Here is a 9690-nt window from a genome sequence, read left to right as displayed (position 1 = left end):
TCAAAGGCAACCCAAAAAAAGTATTTTTTTTGTGTAAAATCACAACAACACGAGCGAAATGAACACAACTGGCTGCAATTTAAGCGAATGCATAATTTGATAGAAATTGGTTGTCGACTGCTGCTACTGCTGCTGTCAATGACAATAGACATGCTTCGATTACGCCCTTACCGACAATAAGTTCATTGAATTAACGGGGAAATAAATATTCAAAATGGTTGCCAAATGTCAACCCTTTTGTTAATATTTTTTTTTACTACGACGAATATAGTCGAGGATTCAAACATATGCCCCGAAATCTATTCTCTTGACTCTCCGACTCTTTGCTTCAAATCTCAATTGCGGTTGGTTTTATTTACTCAAAGAAGCATTCAATTTTGTACAGTTTTGCATCATAAATTATAAAGAATATTTACGGACTGTTATGACTATTAGAATTAAGAGAGCGAGACCAAAGCGCTTTAGTTATTCATCAGTTTCTTCTTCTTCTCTTGGTAAATATTTTGCAGGATTCTACGGTTTTCTGATTTAAAATATTCAAATCTTATATGAAAATATGTTGATATCTTGTTGTTGAATTTAAGTCGCGATTCAAAATAAGTCCGTGTGAAATGCAATTAATTTAATTCAATGTTAGCCAAAGCAATTTGTTGGTGATTGAGGTTGTACTGATTTTCGAAATGGACTTTATGAAGCGAAGAATCGGCCCTTTTGAGTGAAATCAATGACATTCGGAGAATGTTACACCGAGCACTAATGGCGAGCATTTCCCTTTGATGTAAGAGAGAGAGATAGAGAAAAAGAGTAAATGAATGAATGAGTGAGGAAGAGATGGAAGAGAGAGAGTAAATTAATCAATATGCGTCGATTGACGGTGTTCATGAACCCCTATCAACACACGAATGATTTCTTTTTGTGCGCATTTAAAAGAAATGCAAAGAAGTGCTTGGCTCAGCTCATTTCGCTGATGATTTCCAGTGAAAATGTGTTACACTTCGTGATAATCGTATGTGGCGAAAATTGTGTATGCGTCAGTTGAGAGCGTAGACAGTTAAACGGTGTAACATCATAGGTAGGTAGTAGCAAAAATCGACTATACGGTATGTAATCATGTAAAATGTGTGTATTTATATGGATTATGATCGTTTTGCCATTAATTATATTCCGAATAAGAGAAGCAGAAAAAAATGTACACGGCCGCCATATGAATTCAATACAATTTCATTTTTTCTTATTTCTTCAGCCATTTCTGCGTTATAATCGACGGTTTTGTCTATTTTAGTGTGCATGTTTCATTCTCGCTGCATCTCGCTCTCGTTCGTCGACGAGTGACCGGTGAGCGTGCAGCCGTTAAACTACACTCTCATGCGCATACCTGATTGATATATTGTCTTTCACAATTAAATGCACAAACATGCCATATGAAGCATCGAAATGCAGCGCATCGAGGAATCTATTTTCCATTTTGCCATCGCACACGTTTTTGTGCACTCATAAAAACAACAACATACGCGCTCGCGCATATTCAACATTCACCATTCGTTTGCGAGCATTTGGCATTTTAAAAGTGGCTACTTTTGTTTTGCATTGTGCTCTTTTTAAATTTAATATTGTACTTGTTTTTGTTTTCGTCTTAATTGATAGGTCTTAGCGGTTGCAGTGGTGTGGTATTGTACAGCAGGTATCAATTTAATGAAAAACGCAACAAAAAAATTATTATGCGCGCAATCACTGGTTTTTGAACATGTACTCATGAGACGCATATTCAACAACGGTAAAGTTAAGTTACTTTATTTCATGGTTTTCGTGGTATTTCTTCTGCTTTTTTCCCATTTATGCTTTTCTCGTAGGCCCTTTTCTCTTCACCAGAAAGCCATCCGTTTTATTCGAATGACTTTGGACACACTCAAATGAATTAATCTCATGAATTCACCGATGGACAATTAATTTTCTTCGTTCAAAATGGTTAATTAAAGTGAATTTTCATTAAATTAAGAATTTTCCATCGTTTTATTTTCTTCTTGGCTTTCTTCATTCAGACTTACCTGAGATTTAGACATTCTTTTGGGAAACATTCCTTTTGAGTTGATGCGCTCATGAAACATCATCAATATGATGAAACTTCTCGTCATGCAAATCAGTGTTATCATAGCGTTCAACAACTAGGTTACGCTGCATTCTTTATTATTCACATTCCATGTGCAATAGGGAATTCAGAAAACGATTTAGCAATCATACAATTGACCACAATTTCACCTCTTCACTTAAGATCGTTGCTCCGTTCGCAAGAGATAACTTACTCACCGAACATATTCGCTGTGTATGCAATATTTCGATGATATAAAACAATGAACCGATACCAATCAAAATTGCATGTTATTTTGCGATGAATGAAGTGATTGTGAGCCCCGTGCACGGCAAGATTTACTTTTTAAACCGATGAATATTCAATTTAATCAGCAGTCACAAAAGAAAGTCTTTGCAATAGCAAAATTATAGTGTTTAAACCGCATTTGCATGCTTGGCTTTTGAACATCAGAATCAAAAAAAAATTCCATGAATATTTGGTTAAAGAATGATTGATACTGGTCGGGTGGAATGAAATTTCAATTTTAGCAAATGATTTAAACCTTCAAAAGCTGACCAAATGTGAAAGTAGTGACAGTGCCATGCGCAGTGTTGCAAAAAGAAATGTGCAAGAGCCAACCTTTTTTAGTCTTCAAAGTAAATTATTATCAGTTATTAACGGTGCATTTGATGTTGGCCATAAGATATAAGGAAAAAAGACGTTCCCAAGTCACAAAAAGACAGAGTATAAAAAACATTATCCTATTTAATCGTTATGGGGATTATCGTTAGTGTGAGCATTCATTACATGTATTGTCGTCACATAAATTAGTCATCGATCATCAAATGTTGCTGTATTCATTCGATGCCATACACTAATCGCGTTTATTCGACGGAAGGTGAAGGAAATTTAAATGAAATTAAGTTACGGTGTCACTCAATGTAACAACACATAAGAAGTTGATGAGTTTTCATTTCCTTTTCTTTGTCGTTTGATGAAGTGCTTGAAATGCCTTTCGACTGCACTGATTTCAATTGTTAAAGATATAGTTTCATCAACATACTCCTCTCTCTCTCTCTCACTCAATTTTTGTCTTGTGTTTTGTACAATTTTTCAATGTGTTTGCTTCGTTCGAGCACCTCACATAATCGCATTTTGTTTGGAGATGAGTTTTCTGATCGGTTCCGATATTCAATAGCATTAATATGTAACGACTTCTCATTAATTTCCTTTGACGACACGATAATGATTGCTTGGTTCTCTCTTTCTCTCCCTCTCTGAGTATGTTTTGTTCGTAAGGTGCAATAATGATGGTGCACCAATAGCGCTCTTGGTCCAGCACGTAATTCATTTTATTCATGAATGTTGTGTTCTTATTTTTCTCTTTTCACAACTAATACACTATTAAATAGCCGCAAATAAAAAAAACGATAATTTCATCGGTTCGAATGTGGCCATCGATGGTGATGACAACAATAAAAGACAACGTGCTGCTATAAATACGAAACGATTGCGCGCTGTGTTAAAAGAAAACCGACGATAATACAATTATATTGTAAACAATGGACGACACTAAATCTCGAGTCACATACTCACAATAAAAAAAACGACGAAGACCAGTACGATGGACAAAATCGTGTACAGCCTTTAAAATCTGGCTGAAATCGGATTAGAATACTGGAATGAGATGCAAACGCTGTAATAAACAAGCAAAATGGTCGTTAGAAGATGAAAGGAGGTAAAAAAAACAGAGAAATAAAATTGTCATTAAAAATAATTGATTTGATTTGGTTTTTTGAAAAGTCTTTCACACAAACAAGCTCAAGTGATGGGATTTCGATGGGATGGCAAGAGCAACGGAACGACTACTTGTTGACGAATTCGATTTGAACGCTTATTCATCGTCTCGTTGAAAATTGGTTCTTGTAGTAGGCAACAATAGAGTTTAACGTTTTGATTAGCTCATAAAATCCAATCGCGCGGCTCTGTCGCTGTGTTTACTTACTAATTTTCCCACTTTTTTTCCGTTGACTCTTTTTTGAGCACCTCTTATACTGTCGGTGTGATGGGAAACTATCCGATAGACAACAAAAAAACCACAACATTCGTTTGGATTTGCTCATTTGACGAGTTTGTACCTCGTTTTCTTTCCAGCCGAATCTATAATTTTCGAAGCAAAAACGACACGAATTAGATACAAATTATGTAATTATCCTTTGTGCTGCTCATAATGATGGATAAATTCATCGGATATTTCTAATAATCGCTTGATTTGCCGGAATCTTTCTATCTTTTGTGTGCTTTTCTTTTTTTACACTGTTCAAAAGACATTGTAATTGACATTGACAATAGACACCTCTCTGATACAGATTTCAAGCAATTTTAATGGCTGTGGGAGAAAAGTTCATTAGTATGTAATGTTTCTTTTTTATTCACTTCATATTTGGAACCCCTGTTCATGTGAACGAAAACTATGTTCTATTCAATCATAAATTTACGAGAAATTCTTTCACCATCGCTCATTATGCTGGAATTGATCTTTCGCTTTTTTTTTATGCTATACATTGTTTCACTTCCGAATCACTTTTCTTCTGAATTGATTTTCTTGTGCAATTTTTTTGGATGGTTATTTTTTTCTTCCAGAAATTAGAGCAAAGAGAAATATAATTCGAATCATAATTATGCACTGAGTATATTCGAATATGCAACAGTTGCGCATTGTTTTCATATCTATCCACATGACGATTCGATTAAATGTGGTTTTTTTTACCATGCTGACTCTTTCACTATGGGTGGTCGCTTGTGCAATTCAACTGCTGTAGTTGCAACCAAAACCGAATAAAAAAGCATACTATGTTATAGCACAAGCGGAGAGAAAAGAGAAGGAAAAATAACAACACCCGAACATACAGAGAAACAAATGATTGAAACGATGTGCCGACGAAAGAGAGAAATAGTATCATTTCTGTCATGCGAATAAATATCGAAATGAAAATAACAAACAATACAATCCATATCTCGATTATGAATCAGAAATTTTTGCTAGACTCCCATATTGATTCTATTGGTCGGTAAAATTGTGAGGTAGAAAATAATCATGTAAGCGAATGAAGGCACGAAAAAACTAATAATAATAACAATCGAAGAAATTATTTCGAGAAAGTAAAAAAAAAATATAGACAGATAATATGTGGCAGGTCCAATGACCAAACGAAATTGAAGCACAAATACGGGAAACAATGGCACCGCATCCCGAATATAGGAGCAAATCCATTGAAATGGATAAAAAAAAGAGACAACAAACGAGCACAGTTGACGGCTTGCAGCAGAATAGAAAAAAAACCAATCATCGTTGGATTTATTGTATAACTTATTAATGTTTTAAAAAATTTATGATTCGGAATTTGCTGACCGAAAAGTTGTAGTTGTGGTCGAAACAAAGGATGAAACAAGTTGTTGAAATGCGCGTAACGTAGCCGACAAAGGCCAATACAATAGAACGATTTGGGTAGTCGATGATTTTTCCTATTGTTTAGTGTCAACAGGAGGGATGCACGTAACAATGCATCACTCTGACTTGATACTATTAAATCTTAAAGCTGTCGCATTTCGTTGAGTACATTTCAATAGATGCATTCACCCGATTCCGAATGTGCGATTCAATCTCTCAGCGCCGTTACATACGGTTCAATATCGTAACGAAGATCAGGCGATGGCCGCGAAATTAAATTTTTCAAAAATCATCATCAACATCACCTCGCATCGTTATTATGTTCGCTTACCTTCCATTTTTACAAATCCGTCACGCTTAGAATGTTCATTTTACCGATGAATTATGTGATTGCATAATGCAATGTCATATGGTTTATGGGAACGAAGCGAAGCGAATCAAAAAGAAACACACACACACTCACATTCTGATCATTAATTGACTTGGATATAAAATTGTACATTTTGGCGTTAACATCAAAAGCGACAGCCGCCAACACACCGAATCAATTCGACATTTTGCAAAAATCTATCAAACGCTTCATTCTTCTTCATCACCATCGTTTCTTTTTATAATACAAAAAGCTTCACTTTGCTTTTCGAAATCAAGTGAACAAAAAATGCTACCGAAAAGATTAATTATTATGTGAATGTGGGTTCGACGCGTTTGATCTACCCTTTCGAGATCGTTTCACATCTATGAGAATGAATGCTATTTTGTTTTTACTTTCGCTTTTGTGTCATTGTGCATCTTCGACTGGCCAATCATTAAATGTGATCGAACAATAAATGGCAACCAAAGTGCAAACGGATAATCTATTCGACGCAAACAACAGATTGATGTCGAGTCGTTCAGACATCCTTTTGGAAAATGCCAGACGCTTGGCGGTTCCGTTTTTATTGAAATCACACATTTATCCTCGAGTTTGTATTGTTCGTGTGGAAATCTCATTTGTATCGTGTTTGCCCATTTTCCGCTGAAAAATGTACTTCAACAGCAACTGGTCCATTCCGAATGACAAATACAAATTATACTTTAGCCCATTTCACAAAAGGACACAGATAGAACGAGCGTCGTCGGAAGACGGAATGAGACCAAAAAGGAAAGAAAAAAATATGTTGTGAAAATACCAACTACACAATAATGGATATTGATTAAAAAAAAAAAAAAAAACAGAAGAGAAAATCGCATCGAAAATGTTGTGCAGAAAATTGGCATTGTTCCAAAAACGAGAGCACCGAAAACAAACTGAGCAACACACAAAAGAATCGAAAAAGGATTTATATTTGTTTGATAATTGTTTCGTAAAAAGATTGTTTGTGTGTGGATATTTGTTCATTGTCATTGTGTTACATTTGTTACAAGCCATTTTGTGAAGATTTCACAAGGATCCCCGTATGAATTGAAGCGCCGCTGCCGCCACTCAGTCGACCAAACATCAAAGACAATTGACCGGTGATGTTGGTGCTGTTGCTATTTTATTGCAAAAGTAAATCACCTGAACAATACAATATGAAAACGAAATTACAAACACATAAAATAAGTGAACATCTCGGTTAGTGACGTCCTTTTTTTCCTACGCACATCCCTTCTTCATCGGGTCGGGTCGAAACAATTGCATTTGTCTAATATTTTGATTGTTTATGTGTGTGTTTTTTGTGTGCACATTATTATCTCTTTATTTTCGAATTTTTAATATTTTTGTGATTTATTTGATCACATGATGGATGCATTGTTTCGAACGAAGGACTTAAGTGAGTAAAATCCATTGCTGTTTTTGCTACCGGATAATTTTTCGTGCATGAGTTTTGACATGCGGCTGTTCAGCTACTGAATTTCACATTTTATGCGTTACGCATTTACCATTCTCTTTTCTTCCTCATCGTTTGTTTTTCTTTGTTGATGTTTGCTTCTTTTCCTCTCTAAATAAGCCATTGGTGTACGTTGTTCGTGATGTGTGATTTCATTTCGTTTGAATTTTAATTAAACAACTCGAATAAAATTGTCGATTGGAGAAACAATTCACGTATTTTCGTTTGTTTTAATTGGTTTCTCTTTTTTTTTACCATTAACCACTGTTTTATCTATCGATGGCATAATATCCGATGAATTGGAAATAACGGCGTATCATTTAGTTCGATTAAAGTTATTGATAATTGAAACAAACTCATCGCTGGTAAAAGGCCGATAATTAGTCCACGCACAGCCAAAAAAAAACTACAGAAAAAAAATAATTTGAAATTTTAAGTGATTATTACTTACGCTAAGCTTTCCCATTTTGTGCATTTCTCTCTCTTTTCCTCTCCCTCTCTGAACATTTTCTTTTCGTTTCGGTCATTTGGGTTAATTGGTGATTTATATTGTTCATCTAATTCTATTGAACGAACCGATAAGAGTGATATTTTAGCAAATTGAAAATGGAATTTAATGAGATTTGTTTAATTGATTAATAAATTCTCGAATTTTATTGCTTCATTTCGAAGTCAATTAATTCAGAGTTAAATTGAATCGGCTGAATTGAGTTTCATTGCATTGAAATTGATACATTCCAAAAAAAATAACAGTTCAATTCAACCGAAGGAGAGAAAAAAAGTTATCATTTTCAAATAACCGTTCGACATGAGAATGACGAATGAATTAATCAACGTAAAACTGTGAGAATACTCACTTCGGCCAAAATGAACGGGGGGATTCTACAACAATAGTGATTTACATAAAATATTTATGCCAAAAATCACCTGAAAGCAAAAATCGAATGGCGCAAATTCGAATGGCATGAAATATATACGAAACGCTGTAGACACGCGCGCCAAAGCGAAATGATGTTGGAAGTGCATGTTTGTTATCATGGAGATTTCAAAGTATTTTCTATTCATAGAGATAATAAAACGAAACCGCACAACCAGCTCGTTATTATTATCACCAACCAATGTGCGCGCACGTACACACAGACACACACCAAGCGCAACAATAATAATAATAGATGGCAGCGAGAATCGACACAAGTGTAAATACACTTGATGTGATGCGTGAATGTGATGTGCGAATCAAACATAAATATTTAATGGCATATTGAGTTATTATTGCGATTTTGCAAGACCAATGCTCACCGTGTGCACACAATTGGTATCGTTCGTCCCCCGCAATCAATATACATACATATTGCAGTCAGTGTACGCACTGGTGCTTTATGTGGTGTGGCTCACGAACCATGTGCATGGTACTGTGTGTGCTAAATAGAAAACTGCGAAACAAGCACCGGCCAAAACAAACAATGAAATCGGTCTAATGCGAATAAGGCAAGCATTTGCCACATTAAACGATACCGTAATAAACGATTCATGGCGATAAAAATAGCGACACAATACACACTCGCACACACTTAATATGAGATCACGAACGGCGGACGCTGACATTGTGGCCAACCGACAAACGAGCTAAAGAAAGAAATAAATAAAAAATATATGCACACAACCAGTTGAAATGGAAACGAATATCAAATGAACAAAAATGTGCGCGATGAATAACAACAACAAGCCACACGCTCGTGTGAATCCAAAAATAAAAACCGAAGCAAATTGAATCCATGTGAAAAAAAAAATTGTTCAAGCTCTGCTGCATTTTTTTTTCTTCTTCTTTTCGATTCGCGCTCGAATTTGAAGGAAAAACAAACAGCAAAAGCAAAACTCTTTTTTTTATTGCCAATTAACGCAATAACGCGTTCCAATTAATTTTTTTTATTCAATTAATTCAGATGTGTCTTTGTTTAACCAAACAATGCATGCATTGACCAAAACGTCCAAATGCATTCACAATGCACATTTTGATTTCGTCAACACATGTATGTTTATGACAAAATTTGTGCAAAAATTATTGGACCAAATCGAAATAAAAACCCCATTGTTTATACTCTGGAAACTCTTTAAATGTTAAGACGCTGTTAAATATACGACGCACTGCTGAATGTAGCGTAACACAAAGGATTTATCAAATGTAGATATGAGACGTGTCATTAAGTCAACTTGTCAAACTCAACATAGAGCTATCAAAAGCGATCATTGTTTTTGACATGGTTTCACCGTTTTTAAGGTTGAGCACCCACATTGCCGACTTCGGACTCTGCGAATTCAGA

The sequence above is a fragment of the Contarinia nasturtii genome, unplaced genomic scaffold (assembly GCF_009176525.2).
Source record: "Contarinia nasturtii isolate CC-2019 unplaced genomic scaffold, AAFC_CNas_1.1 Cnas_scaffold_4311, whole genome shotgun sequence".
Lineage (NCBI taxonomy): Eukaryota > Metazoa > Arthropoda > Insecta > Diptera > Cecidomyiidae > Contarinia > Contarinia nasturtii.
This window is presented reverse-complemented; position numbering follows the sequence as displayed.